Source organism: Fundulus heteroclitus, chromosome 21, assembly GCF_011125445.2.
Source record: "Fundulus heteroclitus isolate FHET01 chromosome 21, MU-UCD_Fhet_4.1, whole genome shotgun sequence".
NCBI lineage: Eukaryota > Metazoa > Chordata > Actinopteri > Cyprinodontiformes > Fundulidae > Fundulus > Fundulus heteroclitus.
The window spans coordinates 35,505,677-35,525,506 of NC_046381.1; the positions used below are offsets into that span (position 1 = coordinate 35,505,677).

A 19,830-nucleotide genomic window follows, 5' to 3' on the forward strand; every position below is an offset into this window, starting at 1 on the left:
AAACATATGGCCGTTGGCTCTGAAAGCGACTGGGTTTGCTGACAGAATCATAAAATGTCATTCAAACATGTCATTAGCTGCTTTTTCGGAGCTAGAGGTTTAATTTAAACCCTACAAAGCAGAGAAAACACATGGACCAGATCACAAAAAGTAAATATATGAAGACAATGAGGGGTGGGGTGAATTGTAAATCGGATAGAAATGTAATTTCTGTCTGGTTATTGAAAGATGGTGATCCATAAAGTTTGATCCAGAGTAGATAGGTGCCTCTCACTTATGCAGCGATTCCACCTGCACAACTATGGTTTGTGTCGATTTCACAAATACTTGATTTTCCATAACTGTGCACATTAACAAAAGCAATCTTATTAAATAAATATACTTCTCTTGTGATGGTTTTGGTAGTTCCACCAGGGTTTACCTTTAACTCTACATTGTGTGAATTTGAAACATCTTTTTCAAGGAACTCAGCAGGATTTATTTTTTTTTTTTAGACCTGCCCCAACCTCTTCTTTTTCTTCCGCTTCACCGGTTAACAAACACTTTCTCCCGGATAAAGGCAACATTACCCTCCATTGAACAATGGCAAAAATCCAATACCTCTCCTCCTCGTTTCCGGGAGAAAGAGATTTGAAGAAAAAAAAATAAACAGCTCAGCCCATCAATCTTCTAATAACCATTAGGTTATTACAGAGAAAAATAAAAAAAAACTAGTAAATAATACAAAGGAGGGGAAGTGAGATACTGGAAAACGGAACCTGGATAAGGGGTCTGTCAATCTAAGAGCCATCGACCGAACTCGCTGATGGATTTCTAGGCACATCTGTCGCCGGCTCGTGAATAGAAATCCTTCCCCACATTCAGACATTCTCGTCGGGTGACCTCCAGGACATCTCATATAACACCCTCCCTCCTTCACACATTAACATGTGAGGTAATTGGTGTTTAGATGCTTGAGCCTGCTATTCGTGCTCAACTATATTCTGACGATCCCCACGCAGACCACGAGCTCTGAGTGTCTGGAGGGGCACGCGGCAGAAAAGAGCCGAACAGTCTAGCGACGCGCTTCAGAACCGTATTGTGAGCAAACGTTTCGCATGGTGTCTCATTGTGTCGAGTCAATAAAAGGAGGATTAAATGAGCTCTTTGGTTAGCCTCGTGTGGCACTCTCCCCTTTTCTTGTCGCTGTGCGAGTTTGAAAAAGAGGTTTATGCCAGGCGAAGCTGCCCTTGGGGCTCCGAGAGGCGAGCACGAGAGAGGCAGCCGTTTGAGGAGCCGTCTCCCCGGAAGAGGATGTCTGCACTCTTTTTTCCTCAGCCTCCCCACTATCACAGAGGAAGCACTGATGATGAATTAGGCACCGTTTGAACTCTGCCATAAAACACATGAGACGTCATGGGTGTGCTTTGGTCTCTGATTTGGGACATTAAATCCCTTCTGTTTCTAGCTCTCTATTTTTTTTGACACGCATGCTGCTTTAAAAGCATATCTCTAAAATAAGAGGGGGCACACATGAGAAATGACCCCGATGAAGGCCACAGGCCAAAACGCGTTGGTCTGCAAGTAAAATAGCTTCCTACAACCACGCTAAGTGTCGCTTAAGTCTTCACCTCATCAAAAATCGGCAAAAGTTTTACAAAAGTTGCTTATCTAAAAAAAAAAAAGAAAAAAAAAGTTTTCTTAAAGCTACAGCTTAGTTTTGGCAATTATTGATCAGATTCACACATTTAATTTTGTACCCATAAAGTAGCAGCTTTATTGGACAATAATTTGTTAATTTAGACATATTTGACTATAATGCCTCAAAAAAGAACCCTCACACCTTTTCATCATTAAAACCATTAATTTCATTGGGACTGTGTGACACATTAACAGAAAGAAATACGTTGTTTAAAACTGGAAAAGTTACATGGTTTTCAATTTTCATGTAAAAACCTAAGCAGTGTGACATGCATGTGTTTTCAGACCCGCTTGTTTAGTACTTTGTAGCAACAGCTTTCTCTGCACTTACAATGAAAAGTCGCTCGGTGTGTGTCTCTACCAGACTGGACATTTTACCCATTGTTCTTTGCAAATGATCTCAAGCTCAACAAGATTATACTGAGAACATCTGTGAACATCACATTGAAAGTCTTGCCATGTGATCTTAATTGGCCCTAGGTTTGGACTTTGACTAGGCCATCCTAACAGATGAACATACTTTGATCAAACCGTTCCATTGTAGTGTAGGAACGTTTGCCTGCCAGAAGATGAAGCTCCAACCCAGATTCTTAAAGGTTTTTCTATGTATTTAGGTCCAGCCTTCTTCTCAGCTACTCTATTGTGGGAATGGTGTGTTCAGAGTGATGTCCAGATTTTGTTGTCAAAACATAACTCAAAAAAATTCTAATTTGGTCTCATCTGACCAGAGCTCCGTCTTCCACGTTGGTTGCGTCCCCCTAAAAGGCTTGCGGCTAACATGAGCAGGACTTCTGTCAGCAATGGCTTTCTTCCTGCAGCTCCATAAACTCCAGATTTGTTGAGTGCACCACCAACGTACCGTCAAAAGACTCTCTCACCAGAGCTCTGGATCTGTGTCTCCTTCAGACTGATTGTGGACTTCTTGGCTGCTTCTCTGATTCATATTTTCCTTGCAAGTTTAGTTCAGGCGGACAGCTGTGTCTTTAAAGCTTTTCAGTTGTGCAATCTCCATCGTTATATGATGACTTGAACAGAGCTCCGTGCAACGCTCAAAGCTGGGGACGTGGTTTCACAAGTAACCCCAAACATCAATACAACTTTGTTTGAGCCTGTCTGTATTGTAGGCCTTCACTGTTAGTCTCCAACAAACCTCTGACGCCTTCCTAGAAAAGATGGATTTATGGTGAGGAAAATTATTGCTGAAACATAATTTATGAATTATGTTGAATTGCTCACAGGTGGACTCTGGTGACTTCTCAAGGAAATTGGCTGCATGAGCTTAAGGGTATTACATTAAGGGTGGTCAACAACACATGGTACACTATTCTAAATATTTGTAAAAAAAAAAAAAAATAATAATAATAATAATAAAAAAATAATAATAATAAAAATAAATTGAAAAACACATATCCCTTTCTTTCCTCTTCAGAATGATTTTGGTCAACCACATAACACCTCTAAAAGAACACTCAGATGTTTGAGTTGATAACTTGACAAAATGCGAAAACCCTTCAGAGGTGTGAATACTTTTGGCACAACATTGCATAATCTGGTTCAGTAAAGGTCTCGATCTTAAATTAATTTATTCTAACCCCCACCGGTTTAGAAGTCTGAGTCTATAATGTGATCAAACCTGACCAAACCTTCATCTTAAAGCCCTTTGAAATAACCTGCGTCGGGGTTCCACCGCCGCTTCGGGCTTTTTTAATGTGAGCGGATATTAAAACGACAATGAGTGTCATGAAACGCCACCAAACTCCTTCATAATTAGCTCTAACTTCAATGCTCGTGTTTGTGGTTGCACTGAACTGCCGAGGACGGGCTTCCACCGACGAATTAGACTTCAGGTGAAAGTCAATTGTCAAAGCCTTAGCGCCTCATTGTGTCTGAGAGCAGCGAGTCTGGTCACTCTGCTGTGTCTGAGGCGCTTTCAAGGAAACCACCCGGACTCTTAACCAGCTTAATTTTTCCCCCCATCATGTTAAAAAAGAGGCATTGCGCTGTATAGGATTTTCTACACCTGTGCGTTCCGCCTGCAGGCGCCGGGGAGTTCTCTGCAATTCCTCGGAAGCGACGGACACAAGCCCCCCGCTTTCGACGCGCCTCGCCGCGCAAACATGTCCCGTTTTAAAGCGGATTTACTGGGCTGCAACCGACCACACGACGGGACTGATCCAGACGGAGAGAAGCACTGAAAAAAAAAAGCCAAGGTGGGAGATTCAAACGACCCAATTTATTCTTACTATGATTATGTTGTTAATCCCAGAGCAGACGGCTGGGGCGCGTAAAGTTTTTGAAGCTGTGACGCACGCCGAGTAGGTGGCCAAAAAAAATTGTGCGTCGTGATTAGACGAAGTGCGTTTTAAGACCAAGGGCTATCTGTTTGACTTTGCGCCTTATGTGTTTGTGGGATTTGTTTCGGAGGTCGCATCCTAGTGCTCAGAATCAAAACAATCATCACCGGCTGTTTGAGTAAGAAATCAGTTGCGGTCTTGACAGTGGAGTTAGAAGACGCGTCATTTTGGGGAAACACGTTTTGATTATTTATTTAGCCTATTTATTTCGCATAGCTCACCTTTGGAGATTTATTTTAAGGGCGCATAGGAGTGGAATCTGTGCGCACAAGGATCGGTCTACTCTGACCGTTATCAGGAGCTTTCCTATGAATTTAATACACTTTTCTGTCTTGCGCTAATGTCTTTGATTCCAGTGAGCCCTGCGCAGGTGAGAGGTCTGCGTGTCTCTTGACCTGCATTTAACAGAGACTGGGGACCTCCGACACACCGAGCCGTGTAGGAGAGTTGTCGAGCTGTAACCCGTGCGCCAAGTGTCATGACCCCGAGTAGTGTTGGCACTGCCCCCTCACTTTTTGTGATAATCAGTTAATGTGCGACTGTGTGGAGAGAGCTGCATCATCTGATCTAAGAAGAAGGGAATGAGTTTAATTGAGATGAACTCCAAGGCATGACGCGTCAGTCTGGAGGGGGGCGCATCCGGAACGTTTTTATGCAGTCGCCACATCAAAACCAAAGATGGTGTGTGTAATTTCAGGAGTTACATTTAGGTATGCTGCTATGGTGGAACATTTTTAAACCCTGATCCCCCTTAAGATGGTTATTTGTTTAGTGATTTAGTGACGTGGACTTTACAGAAAGAAACTAATTTAAACATGTGCAGAAACATAGATGATGTCATGATTACACGTGAATGTGATTAACTGCATGTGAAAAAGTCACATGGTAAAATCACATGTGAATTATGGAAAATGCATAAAACCCACGTATGGCTCCCGGGGAAACCATTTTGGAACATTTAGACGGCATAATTTGTGAAACAGAAATCCCCATGGGAAATCAGTGTGAATACATTATGTGAATCCACATGTGGACTGTTTCTCGGCATTTGTTTCACATGTAGGGATCATATAAAGTAGTAACATTTGTAACACATTTAAGAAAACCATGTACATGTGGAAAATGTGTCTACATGTCAAACATGTACGGACTGTGGAACTTACATCATATATGTGAACCACATGTAAAAAGAATTCAAATCTAAATAAAAAAAAACCTCCACAGGTGGAACATGTTCCCATATGTTTCTGATGTAGAAGTTATATGCTGTTATAACGCAAAGGACTTGGGGAAATAACCCACATGTGGGGGGTTCTCCCATGTTTTCTTTTCACATGTTTCATGTGTTGAAATTACGCCACATATTAACCTATGAAGGATCTGAAGCACATGTAGAATTAAGTATTTGGGAAAATGTTACATAGAAGACACTGCGGCTCAAATAAAAAGTTAGAACGCTGAAATTTACCCAGATGTAAAATATGTTTTTCACGTTATTGTAATTTTCCTTTCATTGCCATCATGGGGAACATGACAACACGAACTCTTCATGTCATCACATAATCAAATGAGAAAAACAACAAACAAAACGTGGGAAGTTCACATTTTTAAATACCTATTTTGAGGGGAAAAAAAAGTTTAATGGGATCTGTTGGAACGTCTTTGACTAGTCCTATGTAAAATTTTGCATATGTGAAAAATGTAGGATTTTGGTCTAATTTGAGGGCGGGGCTAGGAGTGATAGACAATCGAAAAGGGACAATATAAAGGACAAAAAAGACAACATATTCATATAAATAGGTAACTAAAAATTCATAAACTTTGTCCTCTCCTACCTCACAGGGAAATCTCAGTAAATTTCAAATGTATTGGAAAGTTCATTTGTCTCAATAAAAAAAAGCTAAACTCATACGTTTCATAGCATTATAACAGAGGGATATATTAAACCATTGTGAAAATAAAAAATGCTCACGGTGAGCAAAGCATTTTGTGATGCCAAATTGTATGTTTTTTCCATGGCTGTTCCCTTTTCCCTGTTGTTTGTGCTTTCTAAAACACATGTTGTCCTTCCACTTAACTTTCCCTTTAAATGCTTAGCTACAGCATTCTGTAATGAGAGCAGGCTCCATAGCTTGGCCAATTCAACATTTTCCAGTTAAGTCACTTTTCAGTGACTAATGGGTTAGAGGTGCGTGTTTCTATGCTTAAAACTGAGGGGACACTTAATGCATTTTTGGAATCTGTATTCAAACTTCCCATCAGCGATTGGAACAGAACAAGGTAAAATCCAAGTGCTGGCCAAATGATTGGCAGATCTCTGCCTGTCTTTTTCTTTTGTACTTTTCCCCCTCAGAAAAACACAAACAGTTGCAAACTCTACAAAAATTAGCAATGCCTTTTAGGCTTTGGTTTATCAATGTGGTTCATACAAATGTTTCACTCATCCCATCACTATGTTACTATATTTTTGTTCTAATTATGAGGACAGCTACTGCTATTTTTTTTCTGGAGGCAGAATAATTCCCCGTGAGGCTGCTGGATCGCGCATGGGACATTTACCGCGTCTTGTGAACTCAACTAAAAGAGGTTCAACTCCTCCCTTCAGAGTTTCAACGCGGTCCCGACAGAGGATGGTGGTGCTGGTGCTGAATGTGAGCGGCTCGATGGTGGCTGCAATTTGAAGACGAGCTGGAGGAGGTGGGGGGAGAAACACCCATATAGGTGTGTGCGTGTGCGTGCGTGTGTGTGTGAACGAGAAGGAAAAAAAGCTGAATGCGCTGAGCGTGAGCCCGGGAGCGCATTATCTGGGCGCTCGGTGTGCCACGGAGACGCGACCGGGAGAAGATGCGAATCTCCTCAGCAGCCGAGACTAACTGGCGGGATCCATGTCCCTCCCAGTTGAGTGGCTGAAACCTATTCGTAGGATGAAAATAGGTGGATTTCACAGCGGCAGGGCAAAGTTTTTCCCACAGTAGTGGGATTTCTTTAATTCTTTTTTTCCCCCCACTGACGCTGTGATGGAGCGCCACTTGGGAGAGAGAGGATGATGGACACTTTGGCACCTGCAGCTCTCGTCCAGAAATCCCTCCGTCTCCACAACAAGGCGCGCTGCTGACCGAGCCCTCGGGACTGTGATCGCTCATTTATTTTGAAGTAGCAGGAGAAAAAAAAAAGACTGAGACGAAAAGAGTGAGCTGGGGATGTTGCGCGCAGCGATTCCTCGGAGACCGACGTGCGCACTCATCACATTCCCGCCGAGGAGCGCACCTTAAAGAGAAGAGCTTCGTTCTTCTCTCATTGCTCATTGCCGCTGCTCTGAACTTGTTGAGCTGCTCTATAGAAAGGACACAAACCCGGGGACGCGAGAAATGTAAGTTCTCCCTTTGTTCATGAAGTTTGTGCTCGGAATTATTGAAATATCACGGAGGTGGAGTGATGGGAAGTTGATCTGCTTAGGTTTGGCTGCATTCGTCCCTCCACCAATGAGCAGAATATTTAGGGGACAAATACTCGTAAAGATGGGAGTAAATTTGGAACTCGAACGCTTCCCTGGGACATTTTAGGACGCGCCCCCTTGTGGAAGCTGTGACCACATCGCTATTTCTTCTGTCCACAATCGCATTTCTAACAAGCTTCTTGGCTAATGCGTAATTAGAAGAACAGCTTGCCCACTGCTTAAAAACGAATCAAGCCAAATATGCTTAGTTTTAGTGCTGATTTTTGCTGTGAAGTCCAAATGAATAAGACCTCAGGCAGATATTGACCTCCACAGAAGCTGTGAAATGCATACCCGTTTTTTTTCTTTCTTTTCTTTCTTTTTCGGCCTTGAATGGGATAATAACTATTACTTTTTAAAGAGGCATGCCTTCCACTGTTATCATAAAGGTGCTTGCTTCAGGTAGGGTGAAGATAAAACTGGTGGGTGAAAGTGTCAAATTAACGTTAAAAATCCATCTGCTGTTCATTGGCTTCACTTTAAAAAGGAATTGTGGAGATAATTAAATTTTAGCCATTGAATATATTAACATTTGAAAATCTTTTTTTTAAACTCAGACTACATCACAAACGTACTGCCATGTTAACATTACAAGTATTTTTTTACCTAATTTCTCCTTAATGAACGCATTATTAGAAAGAGAAATGGAGCATTTCCTCGGGACATTTAATGAGGCGCCCCCTTGTGGAGCCTGTGGACACATCGCTTTTTACTAAATCAAATTGAAAGTTGTAATACTTATTGACATATATCAAGGCCGCCATAATAAAAACAGCTTTATGTGGATTCAGCCTTGTACAAAAAAACATTCCCTTGACTATTATCATAAAATGACAGCTTCTGGTGTTCAGGGTTAAGCCAGAATTGGAGGTTTAAAGTTTCCGGTAAAAACTGATACACTAAACACTAAAAAGGAATTTTGAAAGATATTACATATTACCTAATAACATTATTAACATATTTGTATAAAAACATTTTTTTTTCTACTTCATGTTGAAAACTGATTACAGCTGTTGTTCTGCACTTCAAAAAAGAAACTTTGAAGCAAATTTGCCATTAATATCTTAATAAAAGCAATTGAATTACAGCCACAGCATTTAGGTTCCCTCATGATAAAGGGAACTGAAGTTTCTTGGTTCCTTTCTCCACCATCACTGAACAGATTGTTAAGTTAGACATAGAGATGGGACTACGTTTTAAATCCTTAAGTGCACTTCCTCTGAACATTCGAGGTTGCGCCCCCTTGTGGAACCTGCAACCACATGGTTATTTCCGTCAAGCCTCTTTGCATCTTATCTCCAATGTGTCACAAGAACAGCCTGATATAACTTGTTTTGTTTTGGTCACATGCAACGCTTCGGGCCTCTTTAGAAATGAGTTACGTCAAATATGCTTGGTTTTATTGCCTGACCTCAGGCAGACATTGAACTCAGCAGAAGCTGTTAATGAATTCCTTTTATTTCAGCCTTGAGTCGGATGATCATCTATTATTTTTTTAAGGATGTTCCTTCCGCTGTCATAAAAACATTCTTGCTCGGGGTGCTGAGGGTAAAGCCGAAACTGGAGGGAGAAAGAGTCCAGCACATGTAACTGACGTACCACCATATAAAAACGAGTTTTGCGTATTTGTTTTCTCCTTTTGAAAATAGATTTTACCTCGATTACATTGGTACTCCAATGATAAAAGAAATCCCAAGTGTATAAACATGTCACCCTTGCTGTTTTGTGTTGGACACAGAACAAAACGAATGACGACAGCTATGACTGACCAACATTTGCAGTCAGATTCTAAAACTTTTGTTTGTTTCTTGTTACTTTTTAACTTAGATACTTTTAATAGCTTATCTTTATTATTCTCCAGAGTTATTTTTTTTTTTTACTGTGAATGTATATGGGACACATTCCGAATTAAAATATCATGCTGAAGTCAAGTGTTTAGCTTGTGTTGCTGCAAGAATTGAAGTTTGAATCCAGCCTCAGCTAGTTCTGTGCTCACGCTACGGTGAGACATGCTAGCAAGCTAAGCATGTGAAACCTGAGGCAGTCGCTGGCCAATCACAGCATATCTTAGCTGTGGTTGTCAGGGGAAACGGTTACATGCCCACTTTTTGGACTAGATTGAAACATGTATTACTATTTAAAGTTACCTTGTATGTCACCAATCAAAAACAAATTATTTGCATTTGTTTGTTCCTTTTTACCACAGATAAGCAAAATCAGTAATCATAGAATTAATCACAGATTTAATCATAAAATGTAATGACCTTCGTAAGTGTAAATTTTTTCAATGATTTGTTTTAACTTAACTCATTTATTTTGTTGTTGTTCAGATTTCAGATTTGCACAATTTATACCTAAAATAAGGAGTAAAACCCCAAATTCATTCCCCGACTGTATTGATCGGCTTATCAGTGTCCAGGAAGAACCGCATAAACAGCTCGGCTAAGACTCAGTATATTCACTTAAGGCACTAATTGCAGCTTTTTATGTGTTGCTGCGCTCTGTTTTAGAGTAATGACAGGTAAAACACGTGTCGCTTTAAATCCTGCGGCTTGTCTTCTCAAAATGCTGCCAGCTTGTGGGAGCTACCTGGGTGATCACATCCTTGAGGGCCAGTGCGCGGACATTTTCAGACTCCAGATATGTCACTGTGGGTGCAGAATAATGTGCCGGCAGCCTTTTAGGAAAAGTGTCTTTTAATAATGCATAAGATGTTCCTGTGTCGCGCAGAGAGGCATGCTCGGTGGCTAGTCAGGGGGGTGGTAGTCGAGGGAGGGGTAGATCCCGCCTTGCTATCTCATTGCCCCCCTGCCCCCCTACTCCCCCCGTGCGAGGGCTGCTGTGTGGGCAGGGGCTTGAGTAACTGGGTCCCCCGGGGGTATTCGGCTCGACTCAGGGCAGTGGAGCCGCAGTCACCCTGTCAGAAGTGCTGCCCTCGCAGACGCAGAGTGCGCACAGGGCGGCGGTGGAAGGAGCTGGGAAGGGGGAGTGACAAGAGGGCCGTGGCGGATACAGCTGGTGAAATCGAGTTGAGCAGGCACGACTTCAGCAGTCAAGGACTCCAGTGCCTTCAGAGGCCCGAGTTGTCTGAGGGGAGGCTGATTCATGCAGACATCTCCTGGGGGCTTTAGGCTGTGGCTTTTTTTTTTTTTTTTTTTTTTTTTTTTGACCAAGAAGATGGAATTAGAGCTCTAAAATATTGAAGTTCAAAGTGAGAAACTTGTGCAGGCTCAGATTTCCACCATCTTTTATGGGTGATAAAAAATTGCTAAGCCAGATCCTGACGGCTCGTTTTACAACCCAGCAGTTCCCAAGCAGGTTGGGAGAGTATTGCATTTGATTTTAAGTATTTTCCAGCTGTGGATAAACATGGGAAAAAGAAAATAGAGTATGAAAAATATTAGTATTTACAGATTTTGTCCATCCATCCATCCATCCATCCATCCATCCATCCATCCATCCATCCATCCATCCATCCATCCATCCATCCATCCATCCATCCATCTATCCATGCAGTCTCAGATTCTAACTGAGGAATCCCCTGCCATTAATACCGTATACGCTGAATATTTGTATTTATGCTTTGAAAATTAGCTAAAAGGGACAAAGAACTCTTGAAATCTGAGTCTGCAATGGTCTGGGAATTTTGACTTGGGGGGGAAAAAACACGCAGGAACCCTGGAGGACAAACTCACTGTCCTGACGTCTTTCTATTTAGTCCATCCTTCCTTGATCCGGCTCCTTTGCCAGCCACCTTTCAACCAAACCTGTCTCCATCATTAAAATCTCACACACCTGCCGACTGAAGGCGGCGTCATTTCCAGAAGTGGGGGAGAACGCTGAACAATGAGCCAGCTCAGGGACAAACCCCAGGGAAGCGTTATATGTGTTCCAGGCATCCCTCCGGATTGCCGACCCGTACATTTCCTCACAAGGCCGCCGAGAAGCCCCATTGGCAAGTTGTTAACAGGCAAGATTAGGGATTCTGGAAAGACAGTCAGAGGAATCTGGTGAGCAAGGCAAAGAGAGCTGGCCAAGCAGCTTCTATCTTTATCTAGCTTTCATCTGTTTCTGACTGTCTGCCCTCCTGTCTCCCTCCCCTCTGCTCCCCCTCCTCCCCCCCACCCGGTGCTCTTGTTGCTCTTTTAGTGAAACGCTGGTGGGGAATATGAAACAGGTGGACTAGGAGAAGATGAAAGTGGGAAGAGACAGGACAGAAACAAGTTCAGAGATTGCCCTTGAAAGCGCATAAAAACGTGTGAAATTAAAAGCGAAAGGGGCAAAAATAGCCGCGATGCGGGCGATAGCCGTGTAATTAATCCGCCGCAACTCCGACTCAAACACGCTCCTTTTAAAAAGTCGAAGCCGGCAGCTTTCACAGCTCAGGGATTTATTGGGAAGTAATGCGGCAGGTGGGCGCCGCTTCCTCTGGGCCGCCAGAGATGATCTGATGGAGGCTCTCCGTTCACAGTTCACTTTTATGAAAGAGATAAAGCGACCTTTTATTTAGAGAGCAACTGAAGAGCAGCCTTAACAGTCGGTGACACGCGGCCAGAGCCCAGCTGGTCGGCCATAAAGCCAAACAATCAATGTAGGCAAAAACTGGAACCAGAGGCTGGAAACGAAGCGGTCATGAAAAGAAAAGTTGAATGTTTAATTGATAAAAAGAAAAAAAAAAGAGAGAGAGAGAGAGCATGAGGCGGTAAATAAAGGATGCTTGCTAGTTTCTCTCGTAGAAAAGAGCAACTCTCATGATTCGGGAAATCGCTCGGTCATGCTCCACTGGCCTCAGGGATGAAATGAAAGGAGACGCCAGGGGTAGCTCGGCCCCGGAGGCAGGCGGGGCAGACTGATGCTGAGTCTGGCTGTCGGGGCGAACGGTGGCCTCACCAGCCCGACAACCCCAACTCAGCTCCACCTGGGCCTCTAAAACATTCATGGGTTTAAATATAAGAAAAAAAAAAGATGCATGTTGCAGCGCTGGCTGCCTGATACCTCCAGTCCCTAGTCACAGACAGGCTGTGACTGTGAGCTCCATGTATGACTACCTTTGGTATAGAAGCGTTAAGAGGGCCTGTGTGCGTGCAAAAATATGTTTTTTTTCTTCTGTAATTTGTAAGGCTTGAGTCCGTCAGGCATTCCCTCGCTGACACCATGATTGCCTTTACAGTGAAAACAAACCGAGCCGAATTATGATTTTACCTGAATATCAGAAACAATAGGCCCCGGGGTGGTCTGAAAATGTTGTGTGGTTTTGGAGCATAAGCACTTAGCACTGGAACCAGTATTTTAGCTTCAGATTGGAAAAATGTAAGCTTATCCACCCTAATCCTGTTGCTTGCATGTCGATCAAAACTCCCAGTCAATGTGAACCTGCCCTTCGCTCCGGCAGAGAAACATGGCGGAGCCGTACCAGAGGCCCCATAACGCTTGAAAGAGACGAGATGTGCCCTGAGCCGTGAGCCTCTCCCTTTTATTATTGGCACCGCGCTTTCTTCCTCACATTACTCAAATAAAGGTTAGTTTTCCTGTTTCAGCGTCTCATAGAACTTTGTTGGAAGGTTTCTTGGGTTCACGGCTGGATGTTTGCGCGCGACGCAGGTGGCCTCTCTTAGTTTTGAGGCTTTGCAGGGGTCTGCTCACTGCGGTGAGCCCTCCGAGGCTCCGCTCGTAACGCTCGACTTCATGTTGACAAACGGTGGAGCCTCTTAACTGCGTTTCAATCAAACTGGATGTCACAGTGCAATTGATTCTTTTTCTTTTTTTTGTCCAAAAGATGAAAAGATGGATCAAACGCAAAACCTTGTTTATCGTTTTATTTTAACAGGGAAACGGCAATAAAGACATTTTGTCCAAAAGACAAAATAAATTTCCTTTCTAAATATTTGCTCTAGAAAACTCACGGTTTTTAACCAACTTGTTTCTAGAATTTCTTTGCAAAATAAATCCTTGTTTTTTTATTGTTTTGTAATTTTATTTAGAGAAATTAGAGTTTGGCATTAAATATATATAAAAGACCTATACTCATTTGTGAAATAGCACCATATAAATATTATTTTCACCAATATTCTTAACAACATCTTTGATATTTTACATCGCCAACGACTGCACCACTGAAATATTTCTGTCTTCATCCAGTGGTTCGTAGTACATTCATCAAAAGCAGAAACCATCTTCTCTTACGGATTTCTATTCATCTTTTTAAATGTTAGTTTTTCCCAATATTTCAAGATAGAAAGTTCAAATTAATATGCATTCAGGACCCGAAGAGATGACATACTGTACCCTATGGGCATAGTTATTCAATGTAAGTGGCAAGAAACACATATTTTTCAAGCTTTAGAGGAACATTTTTCTGCCATATATGTTTTGTGCTTGGAAGAATTCCCATCTTCCTCCGTTTTTCGCCTCCTGTGATGTCCCAAGTCCTTGATCGATGGTCCGAGGAAGAGGCCTGGCATAAAATAAACCCTTTTTTCTCACTTAAAATGCACGTCCACACTTCAACCATCTGCTCTTCTTTTTTTTTTTTTTTTCTCCCTCACCTCGTCTCCTCAGGGCGACAGAGGGTTATAAGCAGGGGAGTAATGAGGGAAGGGGGCTGCTGTGGCCAGGATGGTGCAGTAGTTACAGCCCAGCTTTTGTGGCTGCGCTGCTTGTTATCGAAGTCTTCGCTAACGCTTGTTGTCTCGTTACCCGCGACTCGAACTGTTTTTCATCCAGAGGTTGCACGTGAGGAGCACGCGTGCACACCCTAACGCGCGCGCACAGACACACGCAGGGTCCGGTCATTTCTTTAGTCTCCTTCTTACCACAGTAATATTATGTCTCTTAATGGGAACAGGGAGCTCTGTGCCAAGAGTTCCTCTGGATAATTGGCTGCTTCCTCACCTGCTGACATCTCCCCCATTGACATTCTTACATTTTACATTTAAGGTGCTTCATTTCTTCTCCCCACCTTAACCTCTTTTTTTCCCCTCCTTCTGTCCTCTGACTTATAATACTTACACTTACATTTTTTTTTTCCCCCCTCCTTTTGGACTGGTTTTACATTGTCATCTTGTGCTAAATTTAATCCCAGCTCCCGGTGAAGGCCGCGCAGAACGCTCATTGTGATTCATGTGACGGACTTTTCTTTTGAGCGAGAATAAATGCGCTGAAATTCTTTCATTTCATTTGAGCAGGACTTATGCAATAAGAGGCAATTTGAGGTTATTTGAAGGAACTTTTTTTAATCTTATCTTACATCTCGTATCTTTTCAAAGTTCTTCTGACTAACTTCTTGTTTCCAGTCACATCAATAGATGTGTTCCCTATTGTGCCTTTGTAACTTTGCACTCTGCGTTTCAGTATGCAGCCGAGGCTTTCCCGCTGACCTTGGCTATTCATTAGAACGATGGCTGTTGTACCATCCGATTGAAATCAAATGCCTTCTCCTATGTATGGATAACGCACCTGTCCATTTTTTACATGCTTTACATGTTATGTTTGCTTCACTATGCATCATTGTACCTTTTGTCTAATTTAATAATGGAAAAAATTCATGTAGCAATAATTTTTTCAAGCCCTTAGTAGCTCAAGCAGACCTTTGCCTGGTGGGAAAGTGTGTGTGGAAAGGGTAATTATCAGTTTCTTTTCAAGTGTCGCCTAGTACTTTCCTTGTTCTGTGGTACATTTATCAACAATAGGCGTCTGAGGAAGACATCATTTTTTCAAACCATTATCTTTGTCAGTCATGCTAGCCATATGCAATTCCTGTTATATTCCAAAGGAGGCTCGTGTGTTTTTACTGTATTTGCAAAGTACCCTAATAGAATAGGCTGTACATTGATGAATAAACCATCTAAAGCACTCAACACCAGAGTGAGCCACAAAAACAAAGACTTTGCATAGACTTTAATTCTAAAGACTCAATACATGACTCAGGCTCCAATGTGTTGCTTTCAAGTCTCACCAAAATCAGAATCCAATTTAATCAAGACAGATGGCAAGCTGATTTGCAAGCCGCAGACCCCTGCTCTGCTGGATGGGAGGACATAGATGAAATAACCGAGCTCTTCACAGACTACATCGACTTCTGTGTGGACTCAACTGTGCCCCTTATGAAGGTCAGCTGCTTCTCCAACAGCAGGCCCTGGATAAACCCGACCATAAAATCCTCGCTGAAGGAGAAGAAGAGGGCTTTCGGGTCAGGAAAAAAAAAGAGGAACTGAGAGATGCACAGAAAAGGCTGATCAGAGAAGGGAAAAAAAACAACTAGAGGAAGAAAATGGAAGTGCAGCTGCAGGACAACAGCATCAGTGATGTTTGAAAAAGCCTAAAATCAATCTCACATCATGAGGTGTGGTTATCCTAACTTCCCTCTCCATACAGCGCCCCCGTTTCCCATAACACAACAGCCGTAAGAAGAGTAAGAAGTGGCTGTATGGAAGGCAGTTGTATAGCAATGTGCTTTGCAACTTTTCTGATTAATGCAATCTGATGAGGACAGTCAATAAGTATCTACAAAAACTAACTACACACATCCGAGTGCATAACTAAGCCTCACATGGCGTGCAAACATTGTCAGGACCAGGGGTGTTGTTTTCATAAAAAGAACAGAGGTTTTCTTTGCGTAGAGCTGTGTTATAGTGTCTGTTCAGTGTAGAAATTTCAGGTCTGATCAATCCAAGTAGTTTTGGCGTTAAGCTAGAGTGGTTCAAACGCTGTCATGTTGCACTGAAAATGGTTAACAAGCCCATATGCTCTGAAGCAGATACCAAGTGCTGCGTATGGCTAGTCACAGTTCTCACAGTGATTCATATCTTGCTTGTCACTCCATCTCTGGACCCAAAATGCTGTAGCGAAGTGGCGTCGGGCATCTCGTCACCACTGAGGAGACAGCGTCAATACTACGCCACAAAGCAGGAAGTATTCCTCTCAACTTCAGAATAACAGTCTCGAAACTAAATGCAACAGGGTTTCAAGTTAAATCACACTCCTTCATGTCTGGGGCTGATAGGCTGCAGTTACTTTAGCAGGTCTAAAATCTGCACACACAAAAGAAAATGTTGCATTGCCATTTAATTCTCTTTGCTTCTGTATCATGTTCTGACCAAACTGTGGTCAAAAACAAAAATTATGTATCTCACCATGTACCCCATCGACAGGCTTTTTCAGATCATTCAGCTGTTCTAAATTTCTTTCGGTTTTAGTCGTGTTTGTTTTAGGCCTCGCATAAATTGCAATAAGCCACAGTTTTGTGAAAAAGCATTTCCCCGTTACACATTGCTATTGTTTTTGCTGTCGTGTCACATTTAAATAGTTTAAATTATCAAACAAATTCATTAACAGGACAAGATAAGATGAGCAAATAAAAAAAGCAGCTTCAAAATATTATTTTTTTTAAATAAAAAAGCTAACCAAATCAAACCAGTCCCTGGTGAAAAATGATCCACTACTGCCTACGAATTAACAGTGATTAACCACTTTATTTATTTATTTTTTTTATTTTTTTGCCCACCTTGGTTCAATTTGACTTGCCACACATTGCTGCAAGGCGTCTAGATTCAAAACAACTATTCAAAAGAACCTGTCTAACAACTTAAGTAGGCTCAAAGACCTGAAAAAGCAACACACCATGATTCCATGAAAAGGAATTATAAAACAGATGGGTAACAAAGTGCAACGGCCAGTCGAATCTAATCCTTTATCATTATTGTTTGAATTAACAGTATTTTTGCCATCTGCCCACACAGGATGTTACATTAGGAACACTTGGTTAAGGAAGGCAACAGTTAAACTGCTTGTTTGGCTAAGACACAAGCCGAGTGACGGAACTAGAATAAGAAGATACTAAACCTTTATCTTTTCCTTCAGTCTATGGCTATTATTCGCTCTGAGTCAGGTCCATGTTTCATAACAGGAGAACTTCACATAACTCCAGCTATGGCCTTGGCTATCCGGCTCACAGCAGCTCACTGCTGACAGATCTGGCCAGCAGATAACTTCATTTAAAAGGTCAGCTCCAAAAACTGAGCATAAGAAGACCAATTAAAAGGAAGGGAATTATTAATGTTGTGTTTTAAGATGGCATTTAGGAGAAGCAAAGGCTGACAAAGGGGAAAAGCAAGGCCACGAAACTGAGGGCTTTGGCCTTGCATGGCTGGGAGTTATAAATGGATGTGTTGCTGCGTATGAAATAAATCTTAGCGTATGATATAATGTGGAGGGTCTTCTTATGGGCAGATCCACCACTTAAACCCCTTTAGCAATTGAGTGCAGCCACAACATTTTAATATACGACTTCCCACCTCACTACACAGCACTACAGGACAGTATCAAGACAAAAACAGCACTTCATTTTGGAGAAGTAAACGTGATGCCCTCAGTAGAACGACTGTAATATAATAAACATTTTGATATATTTTCCACGCAAGATAATCATAATTGAAAAACTTGCATAATATGTATTACAACAACGTTTAATTCCCCTTTAGGAGTTTAGCAATACTTTTTCAATGTACGTTCTTAATCGAATTTGAATAATTGTGATGTGAGTAGGAGGAAAACGTTACGTGGCTTTAAAATCTTTGACGTGGAAATATCACAAATTCCTAAATGGATTTAGGTCTGATACCTTCACAGGAGAGGTGGATATATACTGAGATTGAATGTCACAGGTTTGAATTATAATTACTATGTGCCATCTGAAGGCAATAGTAAAATAAATGCATGACGCACAATGTTTTCTACAGGTCATGTATTTTTGGATGTAAATAAGCAGAACTCTTAAATATCAAGGGAATATCCTTCATTGTGACAATCCATTTTTTTTGTATTCTCTGTATTCCCTGTTGGAGGTTAAAAGAAGCAATCCTTTGGCACAGCAGCTTTACAAGGAATAGAAAATCAATGTGGTTCTCAGAATATGTTGTCAGACTATAGTGAAGGAGGACAAATCCACCATGCATACGAGCGTGTGTCAGAAGGGGTGGCACATGTTCATACGCATGTCAGGACCAGTGAAACATATGAAAACTCATCATACCTTCATAGCCACACAGCTGCACGCTCAGATTTCTCTCAGATTTGCATGCACAATTTTCTGCGAGCTTATCAACTGTATATTCTCGCCCCATGCCTTATTAGGACTTTTTTAATTTGGAACAATAAAAATTTAATACTGACCTTGTAAATGCTTAATGAGAGGAAATTGATCAATAATTAACAATAATTGTCTCAAATTCTCTCTGTTGCAGTGTAGAATGAGAATGAATCTAACTATGGTAATTTGTGGTTCAATAAATTATGCCTCTATTCTGTAAGATGGAACATGTGCACAGCAATATATCCCAGGTAAATGTATTGTGTTCATTGGATGAACAGATGAAAGATCCAATTAGCTGATGAAGGTCAAGATTCAATTCAGTTCAGTTCAATGTATTTAGTGGCAACACTCAACAAATCATATCTCCGGGTACTTTACCAAATAAACAGATGCAATTTGTATGCCCAAATATATAATCAGTCATACAGACAGATTAAAATTAAATACATCCAATTTGATTAGCCTTACATGACATCCACATTTAGTTTGCCAACTGTATTGAGTCTTTGACTTTGCAGCAGCCTTTCATATTGAGCATGCATGTGGCCACAGTGGAGAGGAACAACTCCCGTTTAGCAGGAAGAAACTTCCAGCAGAAGTTCCTGCTCAGTGTGACAACAGATTGCTGCTACCGACTGGGAGACAGAGCAGACACACAAATAACACGTACAGAAGCAGAAAGTGGCCTGCTTCTGTAATATATATATATATTTTTTGCTTGCTAACAATGGTTTTCAAACTGGTATCTTTAAAAGAGGGGAGGGTGGCTCTTCGTCAGTCTCTACACCATGGCTGATTGTGTTTTTCACATTTTGAAATGTTATCAAACATCCCAAATTAATTTTCTTGAAGCGAGGGGGAAGCATAATTGTCATCTTTTAGTTAGCTGACCGGCAGTGTGGAGCAATATGTGGGGGATGGGGCATATGCTATTAGTTTATGGTTCGGTTTCTCTGAGTTTTTAAAGAACTTTACAAGGCAGGAACGTTGTGGTCAAAATATTAGCAGTTTTGAAGGCATAAGATGCTAAAACCTTATTAACCATAACTAGGCCCATGCCCAGAGCTGGTTGCTTTCATATGACCTGATCGATGAAACGCCATGAGAGATACTCCTTAAACAATCAGAGGTGCAAGACCTCTGAAACCTTTTCTTTGGAACAATTGCCTTGATGCATGCCTCACTGAATACATGTGTCTGATTTGGCTGTG

The 19,830-nt window shown here is 41.7% G+C and overlaps 1 protein-coding gene across 10 annotated transcripts in view; it reads left to right on the forward strand.

The window, feature by feature from the left end:
- The first annotated feature begins 3,495 nt into the window (after positions 1-3,495).
- ntng1a (netrin g1a) overlaps positions 3,496-19,830 on the forward strand; it is a 190,625-nt gene continuing 174,290 nt past the window's right edge. For 4 of the 10 annotated variants that reach the window (XM_036124783.1, XM_036124784.1, XM_036124781.1 and 1 more), the window contains exon 1: positions 6,638-7,404. The gene's annotated coding sequence lies outside the window, so the exon portion shown is untranslated. Of the gene's footprint in view, positions 3,891-6,636; positions 7,405-19,830 lie in introns of those variants that run through there. The other 6 variants (XM_021323146.2, XM_036124785.1, XM_012875688.3 and 3 more) reach the window with 3 other exon arrangements.